Source organism: Amblyomma americanum, chromosome 1, assembly GCF_052857255.1.
Source record: "Amblyomma americanum isolate KBUSLIRL-KWMA chromosome 1, ASM5285725v1, whole genome shotgun sequence".
In the NCBI taxonomy this organism is placed as follows: Eukaryota; Metazoa; Arthropoda; class Arachnida; order Ixodida; family Ixodidae; genus Amblyomma; species Amblyomma americanum.
Genome location: NC_135497.1, coordinates 488920300 through 488940603, shown reverse-complemented (window position 1 = coordinate 488940603; position 20304 = coordinate 488920300). Strand labels below are relative to the sequence as shown.

The 20304-nt window shown below is 46.2% G+C and overlaps 1 pseudogene; it reads left to right on the top strand.

Annotated features, from left to right (window-relative positions):
* The first annotated feature begins 9978 nt into the window (after nt 1–9978).
* On the top strand, nt 9979–15006 carry LOC144105167 (uncharacterized; annotated as a pseudogene).
* Nucleotides 15007–20304: the final 5298 nt, after the last annotated feature.

The window sequence follows — 20304 nt, the reverse complement described above, 5'->3', positions numbered from 1 at the left end:
AAAAGGTTATGAGTTTGTCAAGGAGAATGTTGTTCCCTTGCCAGCAACAAGGACATTGCAAAACCACATGGAGCACATAAAGTTCAGGCCTGGTAAATTTTACTCCTTTAACTCTGAAGCTCACAACGTCATCGCTGTGTTTGTTCAACAACATCTGTGCTTGTGCAGGGATCCTGGAGGAGGTTTTTGTTGCCCTGACGGAGAAGGTGGCTACAATGGCTCAAGAAGAGAAACATGCCTGCATTATAATGGATGAGATGCAAATCTCACCTGGGCTTGATTGCGATGCATCAACAGGATGTATTATAGGTAGGGAAAATATCTTAACAAAGGCTTCACATTGATGCCAGCATGCTGAATCAGTTTTGCATAAAGAGTTATTGGGAACTTCAGAAGTCCATTGCATGGCAGGACTTCTCCAATGTACTTCAGACAAAATGCTTATAAACGGTGGAATTGGTTGTCAGTATGCCATTCCATACATTAAACACTGCTGGCTGTGACACTTTGAATGCTTTTAGCACTTGTGGTAATAAGAACCATGCACAGGTATCGAATTGGAACGGAAGGTTGCTGCTTTAAAGTCATGCTATCCTCGTTTTGGTTTTTAGTTGTGTGCACATTGATTTGATTATCAGTGCCCGGATTTTTCAGGACAACCAACAATAAGCCCTTCTAGCCCAGCTGCCAAACAGGAACTTGCTACGCACGCGCTGGTTTTCATGCTAGCTGGCCTAACAAGCAGGTGGAAACAAGCAGTGGCTTACCATTTCACATGTAAGTGACTGGATAGTTTTATCCCGGATCATTGGTTTCACAGGGTGCCACAAATGAAAGCAAGAGTATGTTTCCATGCAGATCTGTACAAGATAAAAATGACGCAAACAGAAAAAAATAATTGCACCTGTAAGCTGGCAGGAAGACGCACTGAAAAACAGTCATGTTTTCTTGATTAATTTTCATATCAATGGCGGCACTTACTTGACACTCATTTAACCCCAGCTGGCAGTGTCACGGTCACAAAAAAAAAGACCAACAGTAGTTGTTTAATACGATAAATGAGTGTTCTCAAAGGTGTACACTAAGCACGCGGGGCTTGTGGTACATCCACATATAATATTTAATTTAGGGGAAGCGTTCTTGCCAGGATGCAAATGATAATTCGTAGTTACTCTTAAGAAAATTAAACTATGAGTTGTACCTTGCACAGTGAAGGCTGGCACTTAACATGCATACTTGGAGACGATATGTACAGCTGTGTTCTAAAGATCGTGTACTTTTCTGTAAGGAAATTTTGGTCATGCATTGTAATAAGATGATACTCTATAGTGTAATAGTGCTCTTTTCATATCTGACACCTAATTTGCTTTTCTCGCAGCATCCTCTTTCAGTGCGGAGGAGGTAAAAAGCTGCCTGTTTCAAATCATTCACCGTGCGGAGGATCTGGGGATAATGATCGGCGCAGTTGTCACTGACATGGGGCCAGGCAACATGGCCATCTGGCGTCTGTGTGGCATCCAAGTCACTAAATACGGGAAGCCGAGTTTGTCATGCCCCCATCCTTGTGGCGGAGGAAGGCGGCTCCACTTCCTAGCTGATGCCCCACACCTACTTAAAAACTTGAGGGGCCACCTTGTTCGAGGACAGCACCTCATTCTGGACAAGTCCACAGTTCTGAAGCACAGCCTGCCAACAAACAAGGCAAGCTGCACAAATTGTGTGCTAGATATGTTCTGATTTTTGTGTGCGCAAAAGTGCAGAGCAAGGTTGCGCAATTTCAAATTGGAACAAGCCAGCTTTGTTTGAAGCTTTTGACAAAGATCCAGATTGCATATACAACATCTAACATGTGTTGCAGCGCGAACCACAAGAAGGGACGACGACAGACAGAGTGAAAAGAGCGCTGACTTCCAACTATTTATTTTCCTGATAGGCCACGCATTTATACACATTTGAGCCTTCAGCAGGAAAGGGCAGGCAAAGCAATCAGCATGAAAGGCATAGGAGATTAGGACAATCACCATCGATCCAGAAACTTCAGCTCTTTCTTGGTTAGAACAACTGATGGCATGCTTACACACCTGTCCTCTGCACGAGCAATACCTGCCGCCTCGATTATCTCCCTAACACACTGATCATTGTGTCGAGCAACGATTGTGCTTTTTTGGAACGCAGGCGCGCAAGGTTTTCTGCGGCGACGTGCAGACTCATTGCCACAATTACGACAGTGCGTGCTAAGATGGCCCTGGTCACCATCATTTACATTCTTGTTGTGTTCTTTCAATCTGGTATTTATGCACCTGCCGGTTTGTCCAATGTATTCGCGTCCGCAGGACAACGGAACGCGATATACGACACCATCGTCGCAGGTGACAAACTGATTCTGGTGTCTAATCATTCACGATTTTTCCTTTTTGCTGTAGCACGGGTTAGTCTTCTTGCATAGAACTGATAGTTTGAGTGGGGCCGAAAACACAACGTTAACGCCTACGCGCTTTCCAATCTTCTTCAAGTTGTGGGAAGTCTGGTGGATATACGGAATGACTGCCACTTTTTTGCGTGCATCCGGGCCTGTCACGGCATTCTTTTCAGATTGCCGGACGTTTTTCATTTTCTGGAGCAAGCCCTCCGCCACAGAAACCACAAGGGCCTCCGGGTACCCTGCGTCAGACAGGCGTCTATTTTGCAGGGCTAGACTTTCTTTGATCATATGGTCGCAGGACTTAGTCAGGGCATTTACAAAACAGTGCTTTACAACGCTGCGCTTCACAAGCTTGGAGTGGGCAGACACAGCGGGTAATAAACCTTTTTCCCCCGTGGTTCATACCCCCAACAAACATGGTCATTGCAAAACTTTAGTCTTAGTTCCAAAAATCTAATGGAATTGTTGCTGGGCAGTTCATGCGTCAAAACTAAAGGTGCTAAGTTTCGCTTGAATGTGTCAAGCACGTCTTCGGCTGTTACATGAAAATCCGCATTGGTGTTGTCAGTTATGATTAAAAAGTCATCTACAAATCTAAAGACTTGGACAACACTTGTACCTTCGAGACATCTTTCAATCATTCTGTCATTCATGGCTAAAAACAAGTCGCTAAGGACCGGGGCAATACATGATCCAATGCATATTCCGCGTTTTTGCAGGTAAAAACCTTTGTCCCAGGTGGCAAACGTAGATCGCAGATACACATCAAGCAATTCTAGAAAGCCACTAACATGTAAACCACAACTGTTCTGGAACGAAACGGCACCCATCCTATCAATGGCCTGTTCAACACATGATAACAGAGCATCATGCGGCAAAGAGTAAAAAAGGTCTTTTACGTCTATGGAAAAGGCAGATACATTTGCAGTCTTATGCTGCCGCAAGTATTCAACAACCTGTTTGGAGTTCCTAACAAGGAATGGGTCTTCAATTGTTAGCATGGCCAACTTATCCTGCAGAAAAAGAGCTAAACATTTCTGCCACGTTTCCTTTTCTGAAATCACACGAAGTGGGCAGCCATCCTTATGTGCTTTTGCGGAAAAGAACATGTCTAAACAAGGTTTCTTCTTGTCCTGAATTTGCTTGACGAGTGTTTGCAATCCTAACCGCTTGCACAGTTTTTTTGCCACGGCCTTAGCTTTCTTTAGTTTTAATTCGTTCATTCTATTAAAATTGCTCTCGATAGCTTCGGAGGCTTTCTTTCGGAAGAGGTCATGCGGAAAAACGGCAAAACCACCCTCTTTATCAGCCAAAAGAACACAAAGTTGGTTGTTGCACAAAAAGTCAGACACAGTTTTTAACAGCACAGTGCGTCTCGACCTCACTGAACGCTCGAGAACATCCACTCCCTGGGATATACAGCTGCTCTTCTGATCTTCCGGTGCAAGTCTTGCAACTTGTCTGACCATCGCCAACTTTTCTGGCGCATTCATCCTAGGTTGGACGGCACACTTTGGCCCGAGCTGTAGGGTGCGTAGAATATCAGCCGGAATATCCGCGTCACCTTCGATGTGAACAGGGTTGCAGGGGCTCACCTTATTCTTGACGGGCTGAAGAGTACGAAGCCAAGGTAGCAAGCCATGCCAGCGGACCTCCGTCATCTGATCGATGTTCCTACGGCATTCCTGCCACATACGTGCAGCTGAACAGTAGGAGGCAGCCCAGTTCACTTGCACAAACAGGTACTCCCTGTAGAGCCGGGCCTGTCTTCGCCATTCGGACCGTAGAATCTTTAGAATCCGAGTTCCGTGACCCACAGAAGGATTGATGATCCCGAAGTTCATGCGAATGGGAGGCGGCAAAAACTTCCCTCGTATGCAGAAAGACAGTGTGCGAGCCTGGCACGTTGCGTCGGCGGCCAAGAACGAGAGAACACATGGATGAAGAGAACACAGAAGAGAGCCCGATGTACTAGAAATGTATTCCAGAATGGTTGCTTGGCGGACGTCCCTTCTTGTGGTTCGCGCTGCAACACATGTTAGATATGAACCAACTAGCCCGCCAAGCAACCATTTTGCATATACAGTTGTGCCTTTTTAATGGGGTCTTTGTTATTGGATTTAATAGTACTTACAGCTTTATTCACGTAGTTGTAGGTTTGAAATACGTTTCAACTTGAATGCGCAATCAGCACTAGTTACCCCAGTGATTGAAATTAAAGTATGCACCTTGGGAAAAAATTACTATGTCTCACCATGAGTGCAAGATGTGTTGGAAGCACAGTTCGCAAAGCAGTGCAAACCCAGTCATACGGAGAGTTGTGCATTTAGCGGCTAATGAAAGGAGCAGAGTACCATATATGTTTGTGCATGTTTTTTGCCCTGTGAAGGCGCATTGTTTTGCTATAACGCAGAAACCTGTTGCTTGACTCCAGAAGTTGCAGGGCTTAACTACCTCAATGATGTCGAAAGGGGGCTTGTGATAAGTATTTTCACACACACTGCTGTTTATTTTGGTCCATTATTCAAGGGAATACATGAAGGCAGAGTAGATTTGTAATAAGAGACTAATTACTCATTAGCATCCACCCAGCGAAGTCATACGGTTACAAAGGAAAGGTATACACTATATTTCTTTTGGTCCTGAACGAACTTCCCACTTCGAATCGTTTATGAATTCACTGTCACCCAACCATATAGCTCATTTGGCAAAGTAACTGCTTCGGTGAGGCATGGTCCTGAGTTCGAACCCCAGACTAGGATTAAATTTTTTTCAGCTATGGAGCTTATGTAGAAGCAGTATGGCTGCGCTTCTATGTATGCCATTGAGTAATTGTTTCATTATTACAATTTTTTTTTATTTTTCTCATTTAAGGGCAAATAGCTGCTACATCGTTCTCCTGAGGCTATTAAGGCTTTCAATAAGCTTTTTGTACTGCATGGCCAATAGACCTCTGCTTTCAGAGTTAGTTACAAGGGTAGGTAAGAAACGTAGCCAAAGGCACTTTTATTCATTAATGCAGCAGAGTAACCAACCATTATCACTGTTGCGGGGGCTCTCAAGTGGTTTTGTGGTTTTTGCAGGTCTCCCTCGAATGCGTAAGGCAAGCTTGTGAAATTGATGCCAGGCATAAACTCAAGCTCATGCCTCACTTGAAGCTCCGGGACTTGGACCCCAATCATTTTGAGAAAATGAATGTGGCGTCAGCACATGCTCTGTTGCACCATGCCACTGCTGCAGGCCTGTGGTACCTGGTGCAGAACAACCACCTGGCTAAGGAAGCTCTGACAACTGCATTTTTTATAGAACAGGTTTTTAGATGGTTTAGCATTATGACCTCGCGAACACGAAAAACTGCACTAAGCGAAATCTGCCCACAGAAGGCAGATGAAGCTAAAAGCTTTCTGAAACAGTTTGTGACCATTTTCACCGACCTGTTAATCACTGACAAGCTAGGAAAAGGATCTTGGAAGCCGGTTCAGACAGGCGTTATATTATCAACATTGTGTGCCTTACAGCTCAGGGAGAATTACATTGTTAAACAATATTCCAGGTTCCTGATGCTGAGCAGGCTGAGCCAGGATGCCCTCGAAAACCTATTCAGCACCGTCAGGCTGAAGACTCCTATTCCACGAGCCAGAGAATTTAAGACCACGTTTAGGATTATTGTGCTGGCGCAGTTTTCACAGCCTAGTCGGCACAGCTCTTATTCAGCTGATGACTCACATGATCTTCTGGCCTTCTTGACCAATAGAGAGGACTTCACTCGACACTCTGTGGACGACATTGTGGACGTAAGTCTAGATGGAGTCCTAGAGCTATGCAAGGAAGAAGAGGATAGCCTAGCGTACTTTGCTGGCTATGTTGCCTACGCGGTTGTCCATAAGTACAAGCTCTGCCAGCAGTGCCGCGCCAGCATCATTGATCGAGACAAGGAGGTGCCTGAGCTGGTGGCCCTAAAGTGCTACGTAAGGCAGGGGCGAAACCCGCTTAAGGTTCCTTCGGACGCTCTATTGGGGCTGCTGCACTCATGTGAGCAGCTCTTTCGAGCCAACGAGGCTCTCTTACTAGAGTCAAAATGCCAATCAGACAGCTTGAAAAAGGCAGCCGAAGAGAAATTCCAGTCCTTTGGCAAATTCCCATCATGCCATAATGTGGCAACAAAAGCCATAAGCCATTTTTTTTTGTGCAGGCTAAGGTTTGCTATTAGTGAAAAGAATGCACAGCTTTTGTTGAAATTGCAACAGCCTGGGAAGTGTGGGTCTAAAAGTGCTGGGATGCGAATTCTAAGCGAAAATGTCTGTTAATCTCTTCATTACAGTCTTCCGAGTAACCTCAGCCAATGTTCCTGTATATGCTTCCACAGAATATCTTTGCATGTTGTAGGATACAACTCGAGAACGAAGCAGCTTTTCCCCGACAAAGGACCATCTTCCAGCCAATGGCGTTGGCCAATTCTCATGAACCTGCCAGCCTGGCAATGCAGGGACGGGACTATCCCATTTCATCTGCCACTCCCTGCATTGTCAAGCTAGCAGGTTGTTGAGAATCGGCCGATGCCATTGGTTGGGGGGGGGGGGGGGGGAGTTCTTTGACAGAGAAAAACTGGTTTGTTCTTGAGTTGTATCTGACTATGGAAAGATAGCACTTTCTTTGATTTCCATTTCATGCGGTACTGCGCCTTTTAACTGCCACCTGATTTGTATACAGTCATGCCCTGTTGATACGACCCCCGTTTTTATGGACGACTCGAGTTAGACAATTTTTCTGGGGACCAAACTTTTTAAAAACATTCATGCCTCGTTCATATGGAAACTTGCTGTCAATACACTGTGCTAGGTGAACATGCACATAGCCCATTGGGCCCATGTATTTCTGTCTCGTTATTATGGACAATGATAAGAACGAAATCTCGGCTGCCCTAACATGTTTTTTTCCTGTATCATGAGAGCAGGAAACCAGTGAAAGGTAGTGTAAAAATTTTAAGGCCTTGCTCATGACCCTTTTTTTCGTGCTTTCACATTTTACACTGCCAAGGTACCGCGCTGATGTTCCTATTTGCTGTATTTCTTGAATTGTGAAGAATATGAAGCCGCTCTCAACAGCTGCCAGCGAAACTGATAAGTAGTATAGGCTCACGGGATGCGAACAGTCACAGTAGAAAATATGCCATTACGCATGTGGTGCACCACGGGGGGAGGGGGTGCTATACTGCAAGATTTAAGAGATAATGGTGACCTGTCATCTATATTTGTCTAAAGGGTGGAGACCAGAAAAGTTTCATTGCATGTGTTTTGTTTGGCATGATGCATAGGACACTAGTGACAGCGTATTACCTCGTGCTGTTGGTTTCGCCTGTAAATTAATAATTGATTTCTCTCCCTATGTGTTTTCAGTTTCTGTGGCCAAAGGGTAGTTGTGGCATGGCAGGATTGATATCACATGAGGTGTACAAAATGTGCAATATAATTGTTGCTCCATATTTAATCCATTCCAGCTGTTCATGCTGACCTGTTACAATGACTGCTAGAGAATAAACGGCACAACTTTATCGTATTTGCATGGCTCACTTAGCCACATAACCTCCATTGTCTCATACCTCCCTCTGGCGTTGCAACCATCATTTGGCTATGTGCCTAGTCTGATAAAAATTAAAGTTCAATATAAATTATAAATTGTTCAGCAGGCACGCCCAAACTCTGTGCGGTGACTCATGTTTGCCATCAACAAATTATCTTCATTTTTCCTGCAACGCTACATGTTCCAAATGAAAATGTGAACAAGGGTTTTGTTCCTAACCTGGCTGTATGTTACAGAGCATTTCTCATGTGCAGCCGCTGCCAGCCTCTCTGCTTATTCTGCTGCCACCTCCAGCATTTCGCAGAAATGGTTTGTTTTGTGAAATAAATAATGTTTGTCAAGCAAACTGTATGTGAAATTTTGTTCTAGTCTCAGTCTACTACACTGAAGTGGGAGGCCAGTCTATCTGCATGAGAACGAGCTTTGCCTAGGCTATTTAACTATTTTATTTGTTAAGAATGCCCTTAAGGTTCTACTGACAAGGATGTTAACACTGAAGGAGAGAAGAACAAAAATAGCATGAAATACTTAAAAGCAAAATTGGATATTCAAATAATTATTTTTCCTTGAGTAAAAGCATGGAGCAGTCCAAAACAAAGATATTTCAGAATGCAGTGAAGGTACATGATAATTCAAGTAGGTCAAAAGAAAACGCAAAAGTGCTTAGGGAAAAACGAGCAAATAACAGCACCAGAAAGAGATACACATCTTTTTATGAGATCCTTGCAAACTCGTATACTACAATCCACCTGCAGTGACTTAAGGCAGGCTTTTCGAACTTTTGGATATTAAAGAATTACGGCACGTGATGTGTTTGGCTTGAAAAGATGACCATGGCATAGGAAAAATGCGGTGGAGGGCTAGAAGTCAGAGCAACAAATGATACGTATATTTTGTGAAAGATAAGCGAGCGAGTTTGCGATATCTGTGCCTTTGATTGGTTAGATTTACTCGCGTGCAAAATGCATTGCTTTAGACTGCCCGCATTCACATCGTATGCAGCGTGGTTTCACAAGCTTCGTGCAACATCGGCGGTGTATTTCAATGTGGTTCTGCAGGGAGATGCATTACCGCACTTCTCTTCATCGCACAACTCACGCAGGTTTTTCATTTCCAAGCATTTCTGCGCCATTAATGTCCGTACTGCGAGCTATCGCTGTCATTCCGCGATCTCTCAGTCGTGCTGTATGATATGTTCGGCAAATCGGATTATTTTCCGACGTTTTTTTCAACGAAGTATGATGGGCTTAGCATCAATCTCTGAGCACTGATACAGTAAAAGTAAATAAGGATGCCCGCAATCAAGCGCCGTTTGTAAGCTTTTTTAAAAAAAAAAGCGAACTGCTCTACAACGCCAGCCCCGTCATGATCCCAGCACCTGTGCGCTCGAGGAGCTGCTTTCCCGCACAGCTTGGAACAAAATGGCGGACCTTCGCGCAACTCTGCTCCCTGCGGGAGCATATACAGGAACACTACAAGGCGGATTGAACACTATGTGACGGGCACCAGCGAGGGAGTGCTCAGTTTAGCTATAGTGCCTAGAATATACTGGCTAGTGTGCCGAGCGCCAACGCTGCGCAATGGGAGCAGGTGGCACCGTTTGCAATGAAAGCCCACCGATGGCGGCAGAGGGCGCTGCTTGTCGGGAGGGTGCTGCCGCAGCAGACGACGCGGTTTTCTCGCTTCGGAAGGCAACGACCTGGTCTTGTGCGTGCGCGATTAACCTGCTTGTGCACGAAATTTTGTTCACTGAGGTGCAGTGTATGTTGTCCTGTGTGGCTCCTTGCACATGAAAGTCGACGCATCCGCTCCTCCGAGCAGTTCTGTGGTGATTTCGTCGGTTTTGTGCGCGCGTTCTGTGCGTGCGTGTATCCGTTCTGCGTGCTTTCGCCGTGTAGTCAAATCATGCACTGAGCTCTCGATTGTTTTTTTCGCGTGTCCACCACTAGACTAGCTACATGTGACTACACAAAAAAGATGTCAAAGCCAAAGCGACAGTGCAAAGATAAGACTTGCTTTGTGCCAATGTGTAAAAGCGGTTACCGCTCGAACAAGGAACGTGTTTCCATGTTTACTGCACCATCTGATGCTACGCGGCTTGCAGAATGGGAAAGAAACATCAAAAGAGAGGACAGAAGGCTGACGCCAGCTGCTGTGGTTTGCGAGAAACATTTTGAGAGCAGTTGTATCGAGCGCACATTCAGTGTCAGCGTAAATGGTGTTACCAGCGAGCTTCCCCGCGATAAACCGCGCCTGAAACCCGACGCCGTGCCTTCGATAATCACGCATTGCCCAGAGCACATTCTGCCTAAAGTGTCAGCTAAAAGAAAAACTAGAAATCTGTGCCAGCAAGAGCCTCCAGCAAAGCGTCACAGGCGTGCGCGTCGGAAGCCTCCGAGCTGTGCTCAGACATTGATAATGCTGAATCGGGGAGCATGGAAGCATCTGACACCAACAGCGGAGCTGCAGTAACTGAAAAGTGCACCACCCCACGCTGTGTTTCTGCAGAAGGAAGCGCTGGCGAAGCGCAAAATGCTGGTGACGAACGACCACGAACCACCAACGATCGTCTCCATCCATTCTAATAATAATAATAATAATAATAATAATAATAATAATAATAATAATATTAATAATAATAATAATAATAATAATAATAATAATAATAATAATAATAATAATAATAATAATAATAATAATTGGTTTTTTGGGGAAAGGAAATGGCGCAGTATCTGTCTCATATATCGTTGGACACCTGAACCGCGCCGTAAGGGAAGGGTAAAGGAGGGAGTGAAAGAAGAAATGAAGAGAGAGGTGCCGTAGTGGAGGGCTCCGGAATAATTTCGACCACGTGGGGATCTTTAACGTGCACTGACATCGCACAGCACACGGGCGCCTTAGCGTTTTTCCTCCATAAAAACGCATCCGCCGCGGTCGGGTTCGAACCCGGGAACTCCGGATCAGTAGTCGAGCGCCCTAACCACTGAGCCACCGCGGCGGGGCACCATCCATTCTCCAACGTCGCTATTCCAGTGACATGGATGAAAGTGCCATCCGTGACAGTCGATTCATTAGCGTACGCCTATTGTGAGGCTGAAAAAAATAACTTCGCTAACCTCTTAATTGAAAAGATGGTAGCATTTGCAAAGCCATTACTTGATGGACAATCAGTGGTAGCCACGGTTTACCTCAGGGGAAGGGAAAAGTCAAAACACATCGTCACAACTTGCGAAGAGGCCGAAACTTTGATCAAGGAAGTTGCCTTGACAAATCTTTGTGATGGATGCGCCATAAAGCCGGCCTCAGGAAAGCACACCTCCAAGAAAGGCATGACTTTTTCTGAGAAGTGTTCATTATCTGTGAGGTCTGAAGGCGAGTCCTGCGCTTTCTGCAAGTACCAAAGGATTCTGGCTCAAAACCAAGCGTGCAGAAAAAAGAAAAGCACAAGTGAAATTTCCAGAAAATCTGATGAAAAGAAACAGTGCAGGAACATTTCTCGAAGCCTGTCAAGAACCAAGAAAAGATTGGTAAATGCAAGGATACAGGTGGCTCACATGAAAGAGCAAAATGAGGCTCTTAGTGAAGAGACATTTAACAGCAAAATTAAATATCTTCCCTCAAAGCAGCAGCTGGTTGTAAAGAGTTGTTTCCTTGCTGCAAGGCGAAAATCACACAAGGGAATGCGATACGATGATGAGTGGATTTTAGAATGTATGCTGATGAGGATGCGAAGCCCGAAGTTGTGTGAACATCTCCGCAGACAGTCTATTATGGTTCTGCCAGGGCGAACTTGCCTGAAAAAGTACCTACAGCGCTTCAAGGGTGGCTTTGGCCTCAGTACAAAGGTCTTCGATGCCCTAAATGAAAAAACAAAGACCATGGATTCGCACAGTCGTCACGATGGCCTCGTCATTGACGAAATAAAGCTTTCGGAGCACCTAAATGTGAAATCAGCTGGTGAGTATAGCTGCAATGAATTCTTGGACTGTTCTGTGTATACGGTAAAAGCTTTTTGATTCAAACCCCGCAATGCGAAAATCCGCATAATTCGAACTGCCGGCGCGGTCCCGGCCAACGCTATGCAAGTCTATGGCGTTGCACGCTCGCTGTTTCGGAAGCTACGGGTTTCGCACCGGTTAATTCGAACGGGCTTTCAAAGGAGGTTGTGTACATACAGGTATCGGTTCGGCAAGCGGTCGTCCAAATAGCCCCCCTCAAAGCTGAATTCTGTGCTGCAGAATCACTCGCGCACCTCTGACTTGCGCTGAACGGCAGGCGTGATGGCGGACGGACGGCCTCATCTACAAGAGCGGACACACTGATAGTTTCGATTTTGCTTTTCTGAAACGTACGCCCAACCGCACTAGCCAGCCAGCCAAACCCAGCTACGCGCCGTTTATATCGTTGGTTGGCTGTTTCGCTAATCTTCCCTATCCACATTTTTTTCTTGCCGCTTCAGAGCTGCTGAGCAATGCCGTATTCATCGCCCGTGAATCTTCCGCGCTTGCGGCGTGCGATGCACTAGCGGCAGAGCTCCACCGCTAAAAATAGTGATTGTTGCGCCGTTCTCATCTAAAATAACAAGCAACTACTGCCAAGTCTTTCACCAAATAAATTTACCGCGATGCAAGCGGTCCTTGTCAGTTTTTTTTTCTCGGGGTCATTCGATAGTTCGAACTTAATTTCAGACTATGCGAACATTTTTTCCGGTCCATTGAAGCACGAATCAGCGAGCTTTTACAGTATGAGAAAAATACGATGTTCTGCTAAGCACTACAATATTGCTCGAGCCGTGCAGTGCTCTGGTAATATTCGATCGTCAAGTCTTTTAGCACGTGTTTCTTTTTATGCTGGTTTAGCACCTTTGCCATATTCTGATCTGTGTTGAGAGATGTCTGCGCATAAAACAAGGTGTTTTTCCTGTGCTTTTTTTTTACAATTCAGGTGATATTGAAGGATTTGTTGACCTTGGAGGTCATACACCTGCTGACCAGAAGAATGTGCTGGCAGACCATGGTATGATTGTGCTGTTTCAGCCATTTACTGGTAAACTTCTTTTTTCTCTTGGTTACAGTTCGCAACTTTATACGTAAAACGCACGAACATTTGTGAGAGATTACCTTTCCGCAGGAAAATGGACGCAAATCCTCGGTGTTTTTGCCTCAAAGGGAAATGTGAAGGCCCCAACACTGGCGAAAATCATTTTGGAAACCACAGTCCTTGAGGAAAAGGCTGGTCTGTTCGTGGATTGCATCACATTCGACGGCGCCAGCTGGAATAGGAGCATGTGGCGGCTGTTTGGAATACAGGGTAAGGCTGTAATTTCACGCAAAATGCAAGATTGTTTAGAGTGTGCATGGTGCATGTGCAGATTTCATGTTTCTAATGTTTAAATATTGTGATGAAGAAACTGATCGCAAGTTGTTTTTGTTTTTTTCAAAAGTTCTCCAAGCCACGTTCGGAGTAGCACCAAACACCCAGTGGATCCTAAAAGGCAGCTCTATTTTTTGTCAGATTTTCCACACCTTTTGAAGAATGTGAGAAATGGATTTGTTGGAAAAGGATACCTGACACCAGCTGGGCATGTTCACATTGGTATTGTACTAGCAGCCTTCGAAACGGATCGAGAAAATGTTACACTGAAAGTTATGCCAAGCCTGACAAATGCACACCTTAAGCCAAACTGCTTTGAAAAAATGAAAGTGGACATCACATTTCAGCTCTTCAGCGACCAGGTCATCAAAGGACTTTTAATTTATAGAGAACACATTGAAGCCTCACATAGGACCGTGCAGCCGACAGTAGATTTCGTAAAAGAAATGAATCGCCTGATTCGTGTTATGACATCGCGAACAAGCGAGAAGGCACTCAAGCCTGACAGTCCAAATGTGCAATTTCTGAAAAGCTTCCTAGGGTATCTGCAGGAATGGGAGCAAACTGCAAAACCAGCTGGTGGTGGTTTTCTTACAGAAAGCACGTCTGCTGGGCTAAGGGTTACCATCAAGAGTACACTTGGCTTGTTGTCCTACCTGACGTCGACTGTGGGTTTCAATTATTTTTTAACATCCAGATTAAGCCAGGATAAGCTTGAAAACGTTTTTGGTATAATTAGACAGTCGTCTGGCTGTAATGACCATCCGACAGTGTCACAGTTTCTGATGACTGTGAATTTACTCGCATTCTACAACCTGGCAAAGCCACCTAGAGGAGTGAACTGCACCCCAGACGTAATCAAAGCACTGCTGAGCCCAAAGGAGGTGTGTGAAACTACGAGTAAGTTCCTTTCAGACAAAATAGATGACCTTCTTGACCACGGAAACGTCAGTGAAGCTGAAGATGTAGTTCAAGCTGTCGTGTCTAGCAGTGACCATGCATCGTGCGTAGAGAAGAAGAGCCACAGTGCTTTGATCTACTACACTACAGGCTACGTGGCAAGAATTTAAAGATCATTGCTAAGAACTGTTGTCCACAGTGTGCAGGCTGCCTATGTGTAAGCAAAGCTGAAGCAAGTGCCGACGCCGCTTCGTACTTTACTAGCTATTTTGACAATGGGGGCCTAGTGTACCCCAGCCAGAGCTTGTCAACTGCTGTAAATGCCATGGAAGATGCCTTTACTGTGTTTTTTTAGTAAAAACAAGCTCCATGAAATGAGTTTAGTTGAATTTTCGAGTCAGCTACAGACACTGTCTTTTCCTCAACTTGGCTGCTCAGAGCATGAAAAGGCAGTTTTATCTACCGTTGTAAAGTTTTATGTTCTCTTAAGGTTTCGTTTTTTTTTTTGTCAAGGGCCTCAACAAAGAGAGGGAAGCGCAAAGGCAGCGGCATAAGTTTCTAAAACTGCGTCGCTGCCAATAAATGCTTCTCATGTGCACATATGGGCCCTGCTTGTTGTACTTCTGTAACATGTCCGCGATTGATATTGCACGCGAATAAAAACGAGTGTTGCACGACTGTGTTTCCTGCGTTATTCACATTGCATGTGTTTACTCGTTCGCAAATGTAGTACGTACACAGCGAGAACACCTAAATATAATCCAATAAAATTAACCGAAGCGTTCCGCCTACTTTATTAGAGAAAATGTTACCGAAAAAGTACTTCGTATTTATATAAAAGATATCTATGTACAGCACAAGTTTCGTGTTTCGAAACACGAAGTTGTGCTGAATTTCACAGCAGCTTTCGCGCAAACGACAAGTGCTAAATGTGCAGCTCCTCGACAGAGACTCAAAACAAACCCTGAAACCTATAGTCAGCTGTCTCCATGACAGCTTTGGTCGATTACAGCTGAACGAAAGCAAAAATGCACTAGTCCTCTTGCCGATGTTGCGAGAGCGTTGCGGCTCGGCGGCACCCTCCCGACTTGCAGCGCTCCATGCGGCGGCCGTCGGCATTCATCGCTCGCGGTGCCACCAGGAAGGCCACGGTCGGCACACTAGCCAGTATATTCTAGGCACTATAGTTTAGCGATGAAGTGCCTAGGTGGCGCCACTAGCTGGAGGGGAGTAGTGTACAAGCGATCGCGGGTAGGTAGGCTGGAAACGCTGATTGGTTTTAAAATGTGACGTCACCAGCGACGTCACTTTAAACGTCATGGTTACGTAATTTTTGATGACGTCATGACCGGTTGGGGACACATTTTCTCTAGGCTTTTCTCGGAATTCCCCACGTTTTTCCAACGCGCGCGGGATAAAAAAAGCGCATCTTGCACGTGTGCACGTGTCTCTAGTTAAGCTAACTGCGCCGCTGATTCCGCATCGACTATTCCTGCCGAAGAGGCTCCAGGGAAGTCTGCCCTGTCTGCGTTTGATTCTGTTTATTTGTTTACTCGTTTTGGCCAGCGGCACGCGAGTACATGCATCTATAATTCTTATCTGTTCCGCGAATCCGCCACCGTCTGTTTCTGTACTAGGCGCCGCTCCGCCTTGAGGGGTGCCTATTCTCCCCTCCTGCTCCTCGTTTTCCTTCTTTTTATTTCTCTTTTTTTTTTCTGCCCGCTCCCCGCGGCTGCTCGGTGGACAGGGGCGACAGCGCGTTTTTCTTTTTCTCTTTATTTCTTTCTCCTTTGAAAAACGCTCTCCTTCGAGCAAACAAACAGATCACACAAGAGACAAACAGCGAGCGACCAAACTCCTTTCTTCGACTGAGGGAAAGGTGAGGGTGGTTAAAGGAACAGACGAAAAAAAAGGAGGGGGGGGGGAATAGAAAGCAGAGGTTAGAGACAGCGGGCGTGGAGAGGGGTGCATTGTCCGCATGGAAAATAGGGGGGGGGGGGGGGGGGGCGCCGACAAGAATTATAATGGGGGGAAGCTTCCTTCGGCGGAAGCGAGAGGTTCGAACACGAGGAATGAAAATATAAACAAGAAAACAGCAACAAAAGAACAAAGAAACGGAAAACAACACTGCGCGCATATGCCTCAGAGCGCGATGCGCTCCCCGCGGGTGCGGCTGTTAACAGTTAAAATAGAAGTTACGGCGGCGTTGCGGCCGGCCAAACGCACCGCAGAAACCCGATCCCGCAGCCGGGCGCCCGTGTGCTGTGCGATGTCAGTGCACGTTAAAGATCCCCAGGTGGTCGAAATTATTCCGGAGCCCTCCACTACGGTACCTATTCTTCCTTTCTTCTTTCACTCCCTCCTTTATCCCTTCCCTTACGGCGCGGTTCAGGTGTCCAACGATATATGAGACAGATACTGCGCCATTTCCTTTCCCCAAAAACCAATTATTATTATTATTATTAGCCGGGCGCCGCAAATCGCAAATGTCTCCGCGCTGCCTCGCGTCAGAAGGGCGCCTCCGCCCCGCGTTCCGTCGCGGAGACGAAAAGAGGGCTCCTTCCTAGAAACTGAGAAAGAGAGGACAGTAACAGAAAGAAAATGGGGAACGAAGGCGCGAAATCGCCCAAGTGTCCGTTATTGCAATGGGTTACTGCCCTATTGGAGCATCGCGCTCTACTATCTGCGAAGCAGGGAAAAAAGAAAGAGAAATAAAATATATAAAAAATATAAAAAGTTGAGGGGGGAATAGGCAATATGCTTTGCTCTCAAAACTGTTTTCTCTGGGCATGAGCAAGAAAGAACGGCAAGGGGAGGAGAAGGGCGGCATGTGGAAGCAAGCACGTAAATTAACATGACCTCAGGCGATGCTGTCGGGGTGCTGTGAATTTCAGTAGGGCTAGGACTCTGACCTCTGAAGTGTGGAGAGAGTACCAGGGTTTTCATTCATACCGGCCTGCACAGTATTAAACAGATATATAAAGTATGATTCTCGTTGCTCACGCTCACGGGTATTTTGGAAGTCGCTCTGTAGCAGCGTAACTTTTTGTTTGTGAAACTCGTGACCTTCCTGGGAAAGATGTTTCGACAGGGGGAGGAGAGGAAGAGATCTGGAGTGCGCGCGGTGGTTGTTGAATCTAATTCGGAAGGAATTCTCGGTTTGGCCAATGTATTGCATCTGACAATCACCACACTCGAGCGTCTACACTACGTTACCACTGTCACAATTCACGTTTTCACGGATGGAGTGTTTGAAGTTAGAGTGCGTGCTTTGAGCTAGTGTAGTTGTCCGCATATGCTGGCGAACTTGACATCGATTCTTCCTGCAAGGTAGGCAACCAACAGGCTTTCCCTTATAGACAGTAGAGTGAACTACATAATCATGTATGTTTTTTGGTAGCCTGTAAGTAACGTGTGGAACTGTTGGAAATTTTTTGACAGTCTGTCGTTTTGTTCGATTATGTTGAAATGTTTTTTTTTTTAGAATTTTGTTGAAATTAGGAAGGCTGCTTGCGAAGGTTAAGACGAGATTAGAGCGGTGTCATTTGCGGTTGCTGATGGGGGGTCCCCGAACATTTCGTTACGACTTTTTGCTTCCGCTTTCCTAATGGCATCATCAAAAATAGAGGCCGCGGATAGCATTGGTCCCTCAGAACCTCCCGCATACGGTTAGAATTTTCTTTGAAGTCTTCTGGTCGTGAGCAGATCCGTTTGATTCTGATGGCTTGGGAATATGGAATTGAACTTTTGCAGTGGCGTGGGTGGCAGCTCTTGTAATGAAGGTACTGTTGTCTATCCGTCGGCTTTCTATAGACACTGGTGATTAAGCTACCCTTCTCCACTCGAACTGAGACGTCCAAGAAAATAATTTGACTGGTGGAGTAAGTGTGTGTGAAACAGAGGTTTGGATGTATGTCGTTAAATGGTGAAATAAACTGGATGAATTGGTCCTCGGTTTTCGTCCATACCATTAATATGTCGTCTAGGAACCGTTTGTAAAAAGCCGGTTTTGTTGAGTATGAGTGGATAAACTCCGATTCAATGCTATGCATATATATGTTGGCATAATTTGGCGCCATTTTCGTTCCCATAGTGGTACCACTCGTTTGTAGGTAAAAGGAGCTGTAGAACTTTCGAAAGAGTTGAGTTTGAGGACCAGATTAGTAAGTGCAGCGATGGTACCTTGGCTAGGAGCATCAGCGCTTGTTTGTTTTCCATAGGATGCGACCAGAGCTCGAATGCCATCATCATGCGTTATGCTGGTGTACAGAGACACTACATCAAGGGTAATTTATATATATTGTAGGGGTGTGTTTATTCGGTGAACCCAGATGATTCCAGCCGCTCAGGGGAGACTCGCAGCGAAGCGTCAGGCGTGGCGAAAGAGCAAGGCAGCGAACAACTTCTTCGTCCTTGAGAGCGGCAGCACGCGACGCATGTCAGTGGTTATATCGATGAAGATTACCACACTACAGTTTCCCCCCCGGGCAGAGAAGGAGCCATCCTGGCGACTCATGGTGCCGAAAGGACAGACGGATCGTAGTAGGGCTTGATTCGGTCCACATGAACTATTTCGCGTCCACGGCGACGCAAGTCCGCAGATGGCGTAACGGGCTCAACTACGTAGTTCACAGGAGATGTTTTTTGAAGCACTCGGTATGGACCGTGATACCGAGCAAGAAGCTTCTTTGACAGGCCGGCGGTTGTGGCAGGAACCCAGAGCCACACCAGGGAGTTGGGCGCATATGAAGGCGCCTCACCAGTGTCACGATGGTGTTTTTGTTGCCATTGATTTTCCTTTGTGAGCGAACGAGCGAGCTGACGGCATTCTTCTGCATACTGGGCGGCGTCCGAGAGTGGCGTCGATTCAGAAACATCAGGGCGGTAGGGAAAAAGCGCGTCCATTGTGCAGGTTGGCTCGCGCCCGTAAAGAAGAAAAAAGGGAGAGAATCCAGTGGTGGTCTGTATCGCAGTGTTGTACGCGTAGGTTACGAAGGGAAGAACGTGGTCCCAGTTGGAATGAGCGTCGTTGACGTACATGGCCAGCATGTCACTCAGAGTACGGTTGAAGCGTTCTGTCAGGCCATTCGTCTGAGGGTGGTAAGAAGTAGCGGTGCGATGAATGATGCGACATTCTTTCAGTAGGGCCTCGAGAGCGTCGCACAAGAAAACGCGTCCGCGGTCACTGAGCAGTTCCTTCGGAGTCCCGTGGCGAAGAATCAAGTTGTTGAGAATGAACAAAGCAACGTCTCTTGCAGAGGCAGAGGGTAACGGTGATGTTTCAGTGTAGCGAGTCAGATGGTCTACTGCCACAATAATCCACCGGTTTCCAGCAGGAGTAGTCGGAAGAGGGCCATAGAGATCTATGCCAACGCGGTCAAACGGACGAGCAGGGCAGGGTAACGGCTGCAACGAAACAGAGGACTTCTGAGGAGTTTTTCGGCGTTGACAAGATTCGCAAGCGCGCACGAAATGTCTTACGAAGCGGTACATTCCACGCCAGTAAAATCGCAGACGTAGGCGTGTGTAGGTTTTCAATACGCCACCGTGAGCACATTGTGGGTCACCATGGTACGCAGCACAAATGTCGGCGCGGAGATGACGCGGGATGACTAGAAGCCACTTCCGTCCATCAAGCAAATAATTGCGGCGATAGAGAAGACCGTCACGAATGGAGAAGTGGTGTGCTTGGCGGACGAGCGCTTTGGAGGAATGACCGGGAGTAGGACTTGAGAGAAAATTCAAAAGTGCATTGATCCAGGGGTCATTCCGCTGCTCGGTAGCCATGTCGATAGTTGTAAGAGTCGACATATCGTAGGCACAGACGTGGTCAGACGAATTATCTCTAGGCAATGGCGAGCGGGAAAGAGCATCCGCGTCCGTATGCTTCAGCCCTGATCGATAAATGACATGAATGTCAAACTCCTGGAGACGAAGAGCCCAGCGAGCAAGGCGACCGGATGGGTCTTTCAGAGAGGCAAGCCAGCACAAAGCGTGGTGATCGGTCACAACGTAAAACGGTCGACCAT